The sequence below is a fragment of the Trichomonas vaginalis genome, chromosome IV, assembly GCF_026262505.1.
Source record: "Trichomonas vaginalis G3 chromosome IV, whole genome shotgun sequence".
NCBI lineage: Eukaryota > Parabasalia > Trichomonadida > Trichomonadidae > Trichomonas > Trichomonas vaginalis.
Window position 1 is genome coordinate 10,510,567 of NC_067206.1, and position 10,371 is coordinate 10,520,937.

The 10,371-nt window shown below is 28.6% G+C and overlaps 18 annotated features.

Annotated features, from left to right (window-relative positions):
- Positions 1-2,266: part of a mobile genetic element that runs on past the window's edge.
- Positions 2,267-2,303: a terminal%2Cinverted (terminal inverted repeat of MuDR-5_TvMULE4 transposon ID:TVAGG3_0065610).
- Positions 2,267-2,873: a mobile genetic element.
- Positions 2,874-3,164: 291 nt separating this feature from the next.
- Positions 3,165-4,011: a mobile genetic element.
- Positions 4,012-4,312: 301 nt separating this feature from the next.
- Positions 4,313-4,341: a mobile genetic element.
- Positions 4,313-4,341: a terminal%2Cinverted (terminal inverted repeat of ISTv1 transposon ID:TVAGG3_0065630).
- Positions 4,342-4,503: 162 nt separating this feature from the next.
- Positions 4,504-4,526: a terminal%2Cinverted (terminal inverted repeat of MuDR-6/TvMULE4 transposon ID:TVAGG3_0065640).
- Positions 4,504-5,333: a mobile genetic element.
- Positions 5,311-5,333: a terminal%2Cinverted (terminal inverted repeat of MuDR-6/TvMULE4 transposon ID:TVAGG3_0065640).
- A 922-nt stretch (positions 5,334-6,255) lies between these two features.
- Positions 6,256-6,305: a mobile genetic element.
- Positions 6,256-6,305: a terminal%2Cinverted (terminal inverted repeat of ISTv2 transposon ID:TVAGG3_0065650).
- Positions 6,306-6,654: 349 nt separating this feature from the next.
- Positions 6,655-6,703: a mobile genetic element.
- Positions 6,655-6,703: a terminal%2Cinverted (terminal inverted repeat of ISTv2 transposon ID:TVAGG3_0065660).
- Positions 6,704-6,902: 199 nt separating this feature from the next.
- Positions 6,903-6,939: a terminal%2Cinverted (terminal inverted repeat of MuDR-5_TvMULE4 transposon ID:TVAGG3_0065670).
- Positions 6,903-8,459: a mobile genetic element.
- Positions 8,422-8,459: a terminal%2Cinverted (terminal inverted repeat of MuDR-5_TvMULE4 transposon ID:TVAGG3_0065670).
- Positions 8,460-8,649: a mobile genetic element.
- A 1,009-nt stretch (positions 8,650-9,658) lies between these two features.
- Positions 9,659-10,371: part of a mobile genetic element that runs on past the window's edge.

The following is a 10,371-nucleotide window of genomic DNA, read 5'->3' on the forward strand; positions in this document are numbered from 1 at the left end:
ATGGGGTCATACTCATAATGAATAGAGACTTATAGCCAAGTCTTGATATCATGCAGGGAGAATATACATTGATAAGCAATTATATTTTATAGTAGTAGTATTCAGAAATTCTTACAATTTACAATACAATTTTCAAAAATGGATAAAGACTTATAGCCAAGTCTTGATATCATGCAGGGAGAATATACATTGATAAGCAATTATATTTTATAGTAGTAGTATTCAGAAATTCTTACAATTTACAATACAATTTTCAAAAATGGATAAAGACTTATAGCCAAGTCTTGATATCATGCAGGGAGAATATACATTGATAAGCAATTATATTTTATAGTAGTAGTATTCAGAAATTCTTACAATTTACAATACAATTTTCAAAAATGGATAAAGACTTATAGCCAAGTCTTGATATCATGCAGGGAGAATATACATTGATAAGCAATTATATTTTATAGTAGTAGTATTCAGAAATTCTTACAATTTACAATACAATTTTCAAAAATGGATAAAGACTTATAGCCAAGTCTTGATATCATGCAGGGAGACTCTCTACAAATACAAAAATTGATTATCATAAGGAAATACAAATTTATCAATTTTCATGTGAAAATTACATAAATTTGTTCTCCAATAAATAGCAATAATACTTTGAATGTTATATTAAGTAATATAGCTTCAGGTAAATAAGCTTACACTTCAAAAATATACTGTTTATTCATTAATTTTAAAAAAAGTCCAAATTATCTAATCTTGCTTACTCTTCCTTTAAACTTCTTTGTGCCAAATTTAATATTGCCTTCAAAGATGGAATAAGGACACTAGGTTCAATCCTTCGGCTTTCGACAATTTCCAAAATGTGTTGAATTAATTTCAAACATTCATCGTGTTTTGAAGCTCTTTGCTCAACAATCTGATTATCTGCCCTTGTAAGAATTCTTACTGCTCTTTTTTCATTCAAAACATTAGCGACTTGAACCTTAATAATCACATTTGGAATCACAACAGTGATGAGAGTTATGACGATGTCATCAATGCGCTCATTTTTCTTACCCAAGAAAAATGTTTGCTTTAATTGATGAAAGTGTGATTCCGCAATGTTATTCGTGGAATCACCTTCTCCACGATATAACATCATCCAATGTTCTTTGGTTCTTCTCCATTGTTTATCGAAATACTTCAAAGCGCGCGGTTCTTCTTCTTCTAACATTGTTGTCAAGAACTCATATGTTTCATCAGACTCTTCAGCCAGCTTTTCTGCATTCGTTGCATCTGCACGTAATGTCAAAAAGTCCAGTGCTAAATAGAAGTTCTCAAAATTCCGTGGATTGTCAAAATAGCTTCCAACTTTTGCACATGCGCGTAAAACATGCACAGTGCACCAACTGAGCTGCGCAAGAGGAAATCCGTCCTCAATTGCGCGAGCAATGTTTAGCGCACAGTCAGCGCTCCAATGCTGTGGATCCAGGTGCGCAAACTCACAGAATTTCACCAAACATTCTTGAATTTTTTCAGATGTCTGAGGGTTCACTAAAAAATAGCAAAAGGGGAAAATTGTGTTTTGACTTGTTTTCATTGTTACTGCAAACAATTGGATCTTTCCTTTAATTAAAGAATGAGTGGAATCGACGTGGAGAGGGTTATCAATGCTATGCACCAATTCTTTTGCAGCAAAAGGTGCATATATGATTGTAAACTCGGAAAAATCTCCATTGTAATCAAATTGAACGAGATCATCTGGGCACTCTTCCTGTAAATTATTCAAAAATGCTTCCAAAGAAGTGTAAGGATCGTTTGATAATCTTTGTGCAATAATCTCATCAAGGCGATAAAATTTGTGCTTTAAAGCATCAGTAGACTGCGCGAAAAGTTTCATCGTTTCTTTGTTATTCGTATCAATTCCGAACTTATCAAAAAATGCTTTTTGAGCAAGAAATTGCTTTCCACCGTTTTTAATATAAAGTTCGATCCATTTTTGATAAAATTTACTCGCGTAATGTGAACCCATTTCAACTCCTATATGATGGCAATGTTCTTCATTAACTTTGCTTATAGTAAACACTCCATTTTGTTCTTCAACCCTAAATTTTGCCTTGCATAGGGGATACGAACATGAATAAGTGACATATTGCTTTGGAGATCCCGTTCTTCTTCTGTATGGGACACCGCCCTTGACTTCCTGTTTAATACCAAAAGCAATAAGCTCCTCTAAGTCCACCGAAATCATAAAAATGAAGTGATTTTGAAAAGAGTTAACAAAATTCAAATCGAATGGGGGACAAACTCGCCCATTGTCACTTTTCATTAACCTTAAACTTGTAATTTTCATTATTTTTAATTAACCTTATTTCTTTCCCAATTCCTGATTTATTTTATTCACTTACTATTAAAAGTCACATTTTAATAAAATATAATAATTTATTTATAGCATTTTTTACTATACTGTAATAAAAAATTAATTATAATAAATTAAATGTTTATTAAATCAAATGTTTTCTTTGCAATAATATTTTTAATGTTGAGTAAACAATGTTGGGATCAAGTGTATCATTTTTCAGACCTTTCTGAACAGCTTCAAGCATACTGATGCATTCGACTTTTTTAAATTGTGTCATTTCTTCGAAATCTCTTGTGACTTTTTTGATAACTTTAACACTTCTCTCTGAATCCAGACCTTTAATTTGCAACTTAATCAGGAATGAAGGAACAACACTGGAATATAACTCGATGACAAGTTCATCGAGTCGAAGATTTGGTTGTACACCACTTGTATGTGCCGGATACCATTGTGTCAAATTTTTTCTGAAATTAACTTTAAAAGTACTAAGTAAGATCATGAGATATAGCAATATATGTTTAAACTAACTTATATTTTGTCATAAGACGAAATGGTGGAAGTGAGGTGAAGTCAAAAGTGACATATATTTGGCCGGCTAAATTCCCCTTTAGTTTACATGTCAAAATTACAATAAATTAATTATTTTGCTTAGCAATTAGCTATGTATTAAAACTAAAATTATTACTATTCAATTCTATACATTCAAATATTAAACAATTCAAATTTAATAACAAAGATATTACAATAAATAAAAAAATGATTAAAAATGTCCCTGAAAATTTTCTGAAAGCTATCTCGTGTTTAGGTCTCAATTTTTTTAGAAATAGAAGAGTGTGGGACAAACTATCCAGTGTCACTTTTATTAACCTTATTTAAAAAATTAATAAAATAATAATAAAAAATTATTTGAATCTTTTACATTAATTGTTTCTTTTTTAAAAGTACCTTTAAAGTACAATAAACAAGATTTGAATCTATTGATCCTTGTTGCAAACTTGAATATATTGCTTCAAGCATTTTTGAGAGTAGCCCATGCTAGCTTTTATCTCTTCTTGGATACCAAACTGGAGGAGCTCCATAGTGTTGAATATCACGGGCTCCATACAACAAATTGAATAAGGTATTTCAAAATTTGAAGGAAATGGTCCATCATTGAATGTAGTGGCCGGGAATTGAATGACATACAGATAGTTTGAGGAAATTTGTTATAAATTATAATATAATTGAAGAATTAATTATCAAAACAAGTCTAAGAGCCATTTGTCAGATTTTCCCGAAATGCAAGGTTAAGATTTTAGCAGCGACTAACTTTGAGTGTACATATATAATTGTTATACTGAGTACTTTCTATCTGTGTTACTTATTTGAGTCTAAGAGCCATTTGTCAGATTTTCCCGAAATGCAAGGTTAAGATTTTAGCAGCGACTAACTTTGAGTGTACATATATAATTGTTATACTGAGTACTTTCTATCTGTGTTACTTATTTGAGTCTAAGAGCCATTTCTACCATAGAACTAGATATTGTCTCTCATTAAATATATATAACTGTAAACTGCTTAATTCATTTATCTATTTAGATAAAATTATATTTATATAAGATTTCATGTTATTATTTCATCTTTATTATTTTTTTTATTCCTTTGAAAAGTGACACTGGATAGTTTGTCCCTTTCTCGAAATAGAAAAAGATTGGATTTAACTTTCAAACATTATATATAGTTTTGTATATGGAAGCCTTTAAATACAAGTTAATGATATGGAGTTGTATTGCGAGGAAGAGGGAATCAAAGAAATTGACGAAGTTCCAGAATTTTATTCAACAATTCTTAATCAATTAACAAAAACTATACCGAAACTTATCTTACCATCCAAATCAAATCACATTACATACGGAATAAACATTTAATCTTTTACCATTAAAATTATATTTATACGTTATTTAATTTTTTACGTCTAAGTTGAATAGGATAATAGCCGAAGATATAAAGTAACTATAGTTTACAAGCTAAGGAACAAATCAGCATTGAAACTAAAAAATGCTGAAATATTATAATAAATTGAAGAAATACTGTGATAGAATACCTAGTTATACTAGATACTATTATAATATGAATTCATTTGTATTGAATATCGATAATAAAAAATCGATGAAATATTAAAATGAGAAGGGGCGGCGACAAATTTGCCCAGCCAGTAAAGTATTCAATTTTTTTTTTGCATTTTTTTTAAAGCTTCTTAACTTAAATCATGGAATGTCTCAAAGACAAAAGTAGCATACAGCATGTAAAGCTAAAGAAAGATAATCATAATTAATACCTTAATTTTTAATATTACGCATTTTTAGGTGCAAAATTTAAAAACATTCTAATACAATAGAGCAGTTTCCAAAAGTAGCATACAGCATGCAAAGCTAAAGAAAGATAATCATAATTAATACCTTAATTTTTAATATTACGCATTTTTAGGTGCAAAATTTAAAAACATTCTAATACAATAGAGCAGTTTCCAAAAGTAGCATACAGCATGCAAAGCTAAAGAAAGATAATCATAATTAATACCTTTAAAGTTTAAAATCTTGATTTTTTTTAAAATCAAATATTTATAACTTTAATACATACAGCTTAAACCTTATACTTGTTTTCTCTTGTGAGAAAGCAATCTTACAAAGCTAACAATCCTAAAAAATAAAGAATTAAAATTTCATACAATCTTTTTTCGAATCTGTTCTTTTCTTAAGCCGCGAGCGAAGCGAGTGGCTTAGTTTCGTAGTTTCGTACAATCTTTTTTCGAATCTGTTCTTTTTGTCTCCCGCGAGCGAAGCGAGTGGTTTTTTATTTTAAAAAAAATTTTTTTTCTTTCTTACTTTTTTTTCCCTTACTTACAAATTTGATAGTAACTTACCAAATCTCTTTATCATATAATAATAAATTAATCCATTTTTTGTTTCAAATCTGACACTTATCACTTCACCTCACTGGGCAAGTTTGTGCCCCCCTCAAATGAGAATAAATTAATAATGAGATTATAAATTAGAATTATTTCTCTTTTATTTAAAATAAAAACTTAGTTCTATTTAAATTCGATAAAGAAGTACGAAAAAGTTGTATTATACGTATGATGTTGCCCGATGTTTGGTAACACTATTGTAGAATATAAGCATATATGATAGAAAAGCAATATACTTAATATCGAGTAATTCTAATTTTTTACGAAATTATTCAAATACGTTATTTTTTAAAATGAAAAGATAAGCATACCATTATGCAGTAGTTTGCGCACATATACTATGCTGATGAAAGTTGGTCTCTAATTCGAAACTTGAGTCTGTCAAATTGACGTTCAAGTATTAAAAAGTTGTATTATACGTATGATGTTGCCCGATGTTTGGTAACACTATTGTAGAATATAAGCATATATGATAGAAAAGCAATATGCTTAATATCGAGTAATTCTAATTTTTTTACGAAATTATTCAAATACGTTATTTTTTAAAATGAAAAGATAAGCATACCATTATGCAGTAGTTTGCGCACATATACTATGCTGATGAAAGTTGGTCTCTAATTCGAAACTTGAGTCTGTCAAATTGACGTTCAAGTATTAAAAAGTTGTATTATACGTATGATGTTGCCCGATGTTTGGTAACACTATTGTAGAATATAAGCATATATGATAGAAAAGCAATATGCTTAATATCGAGTAATTCTAATTTTTTACGAAATTATTCAAATACGTTATTTTTTAAAATGAAAAGATAAGCATACCATTATGCAGTAGTTTGCGCACATATACTATGCTGATGAAAGTTGGTCTCTAATTCGAAACTTGAGTCTGTCAAATTGACGTTCCATTTTATTTTAATCGATATTCAATACAAATGAATTCATATTATAATAGTATCTAGTATAACTAGGTATTCTATCACAGTATTTCTTCAATTTATTATAATATTTCAGCATTTTTTAGTTTCAATGCTGATTTGTTCCTTAGCTTGTAAACTATAGTTACTTTATATCTTCGGCTATTATCCTATTCAACTTAGACGTAAAAAAATTAAATAACGTATAAATATAATTTTAATGGTAAAAGATTAAATGTTTATTCCGTATGTAATGTGATTTGATTTGGATGGTAAGATAAGTTTCGGTATAGTTTTTGTTAATTGATTAAGAATTGTTGAATAAAATTCTGGAACTTCGTCAATTTCTTTGATTCCTTCTTGAAGCGTTGAAATTTCTTATTGACTCTCTTTTTATAACTTTTGAAAAAACCGTAAAAATTGTGAAACATGCTTTTTAATAAAAAACAATTTTGATGAAAGCCATAAATTAATTTAAAATTGAAATAAATTTTTGAAATCTATGATATTGAATAAAAAAATTTATAGTGTAGATATTGATATAGATATAGATGTTAATTTTAATATGATATTTGATAAAATTTTTTTTATCAAAACATACTGATAATAGGTTGACATGTAATATGATATTTTGCCTTGTAAATATATTTGGTCGGCAAAATAACCTAATTACTCTTATTTTGAGTTCACTTCCACCATTTCGTCTTGAGTGGGGGACAAACTCGCCCATTGTCACTTTTCATTAACCTTAAACTTGTAATTTTCATTATTTTTAATTAACCTTATTTCTTTCCCAATTCCTGATTTATTTTATTCACTTACTATTAAAAGTCACATTTTAATAAAATATAATAATTTATTTATAGCATTTTTTACTATACTGTAATAAAAAATTAATTATAATAAATTAAATGTTTATTAAATCAAATGTTTTCTTTGCAATAATATTTTTAATGTTGAGTAAACAATGTTGGGATCAAGTGTATCATTTTTCAGACCTTTCTGAACAGCTTCAAGCATACTGATGCATTCGACTTTTTTAAATTGTGTCATTTCTTCGAAATCTCTTGTGACTTTTTTGATAACTTTAACACTTCTCTCTGAATCCAGACCTTTAATTTGCAACTTAATCAGGAATGAAGGAACAACACTGGAATATAACTCGATGACAAGTTCATCGAGTCGAAGATTTGGTTGTACACCACTTGTATGTGCCGGATACCATTGTGTCAAATTTTTTCTGAAATTAACTTTAAAAGTACTAAGTAAGATCATGAGATATAGCAATATATGTTTAAACCAACTTATATTTGGTTGTACACCACTTGTATGTGCCGGATACCATTGTGTCAAATTTTTTCTGAAATTAACTTTAAAAGTACTAAGTAAGATCATGAGATATAGCAATATATGTTTAAACCAACTTATATTTTGGTTGTACACCACTTGTATGTGCCGGATACCATTGTGTCAAATTTTTTCTGAAATTAACTTTAAAAGTACTAAGTAAGATCATGAGATATAGCAATATATGTTTAAACCAACTTATATTTTGGTTGTACACCACTTGTATGTGCCGGATACCATTGTGTCAAATTTTTTCTGAAATTAACTTTAAAAGTACTAAGTAAGATCATGAGATATAGCAATATATGTTTAAACCAACTTATATTTTGGTTGTACACCACTTGTATGTGCCGGATACCATTGTGTCAAATTTTTTCTGAAATTAACTTTAAAAGTACTAAGTAAGATCATGAGATATAGCAATATATGTTTAAACCAACTTATATTTTGGTTGTACACCACTTGTATGTGCCGGATACCATTGTGTCAAATTTTTTCTGAAATTAACTTTAAAAGTACTAAGTAAGATCATGAGATATACAATATATGTTTAAACTAACTTATATTTTGGTTGTACACCACTTGTATGTGCCGGATACCATTGTGTCAAATTTTTTCTGAAATTAACTTTAAAAGTACTAAGTAAGATCATGAGATATAGCAATATATGTTTAAACCAACTTATATTTTGGTTGTACACCACTTGTATGTGCCGGATACCATTGTGTCAAATTTTTTCTGAAATTAACTTTAAAAGTACTAAGTAAGATCATTTATTTTTGCATAATATAATGCCAATATGGTTTCTTTTGATTTTATTTCATTTATAAGCAAATCAGATTTACCCAAAAACTCCACTCCATAAGCGTTCATTTGCTAAATTAAAAAGTGACAATGGGCTAGTCTGTCCCTTTCTCATTCAAATCACATCAAAACAAAAACACATAAAAAATATTTTATTATACTCATTCGAAATTAAAAATAATAAAATTTATATATATTAATTTCATTAAATCAAGGATAAAAATCTCACCGGAAAAATAACCTCAGTGTGATAAATTTATCACCGGAAAAATTTACAATGAAAAAACCAGAATTTTCGAAAAAGTGACACCAACTATTAAAGTTATTTTATTACTAGATTTATTTACAAATTATAAGATAATATCATTAACCGAATATATTTTTAATATAAATAAAAAACTTTTTTATACAAAAAATTACAATCAATCGATAAATATTATAAAACATTTATTCCAAAAAAGATTAAGTAATAGGTGGGATCCTGCATATAATATAATTTTATGTCATAAAGTTTACAAATTTTAGATGGACCACAGTGAGAATGTGAGTGGTTAATTTAAAGGTGGTCTGATAAAGAAATCGAGGCTTACTCAACACAGCATGAAGCAGTTTCTAATACACAATCTTACTAGTCGTGTTTCGGTCGCCAGCGCTCTCATAGGGGTGCTGATTTCAAAAACCACTACTTCAAATTATTCAACAATACTCAATGCAGCATGAAGCAGCTACTACTGCTGTATCTTACTGGTAGTGTTCTTCGCTTCTTACTATCAACTCTAAAACTAGTTTGATGTATTATTTATTCATATATAAATATATACATATATAAATATATACATATATAAATATATACATATATAAATATATACATATATAAATATATACATATATAAATATATACATATATAAATATATACATATATAAATATATACATATATAAATATATACATATATAAATATATACATATATAAATATATACATATATAAATATATACATATATAAATGTTGTGCATGAAAATTCGGTTCACTTCACTTCTGACAAAAGTGACATATTTACATGGCAAAAATAGTTTACATGGCAAAAATATATAGGGTATTTTTTTTAAAAGTAGTTATCTTTATATATAAAAATAAAACTTTTGATATATTTGAGTAAATGATTTATTAATTTATTTATTTATTTTTTTTAAATCAAATCATATAAATATATATATATATATAATAGTGAAATAGAACAAGAGATAATTATTGATGATTAAATTGTAGACGAGGATAAAAGTTTAGATAAATTAATAAAATTAGTGTGGAATCAGACAAATTTCCCGCTGTTTGCGAAGGAATTGTTGGCTATGATGTACTGATCATGAATCAGTACATCATAGCCAACAATTCCTTATACAAAGTTCAAAAACTTGGGTGCAATCAGTTCTGATTGCACCCAAGTTTTTGAACTTTCTCGAGGGAATGGAAGGGTAAGAGGTATACATTATGAATATATACCTCTTACCCTTCCATTCCCTCTCTGACAGCGGGAAACTTTGTCTGAATGTTAAACTATTCGGACAAAGTTTCCCGCTGTTTGCGAAGGAATTGTTGGCTATGATGTACTGATTCATGATCAGTACATCATAGCCAACAATTCCTTATACAAAGTTCAAAAACTTGGGTGCAATCAGAACTGATTGCACCCAAGTTTTTGAACTTTCTCGAGGGAATGAAAGGGTAAGAGGTATACATTATGAATATATACCTCTTACCCTTCCATTCCCTCTCTGACAGCGGGAAACTTTGTCTGAATGTTAAACTATTCGGACAAAGTTTCCCGCTGTTTGCGAAGGAATTGTTGGCTATGATGTACTGATTCATGATCAGTACATCATAGCCAACAATTCCTTATACAAAGTTCAAAAACTTGGGTGCAATCAGAACTGATTGCACCCAAGTTTTTGAACTTTCTCGAGGGAATGGAAGGGTAAGAGGTATACATTATGAATATATACCTCTTACCCTTCCATTCCCTCT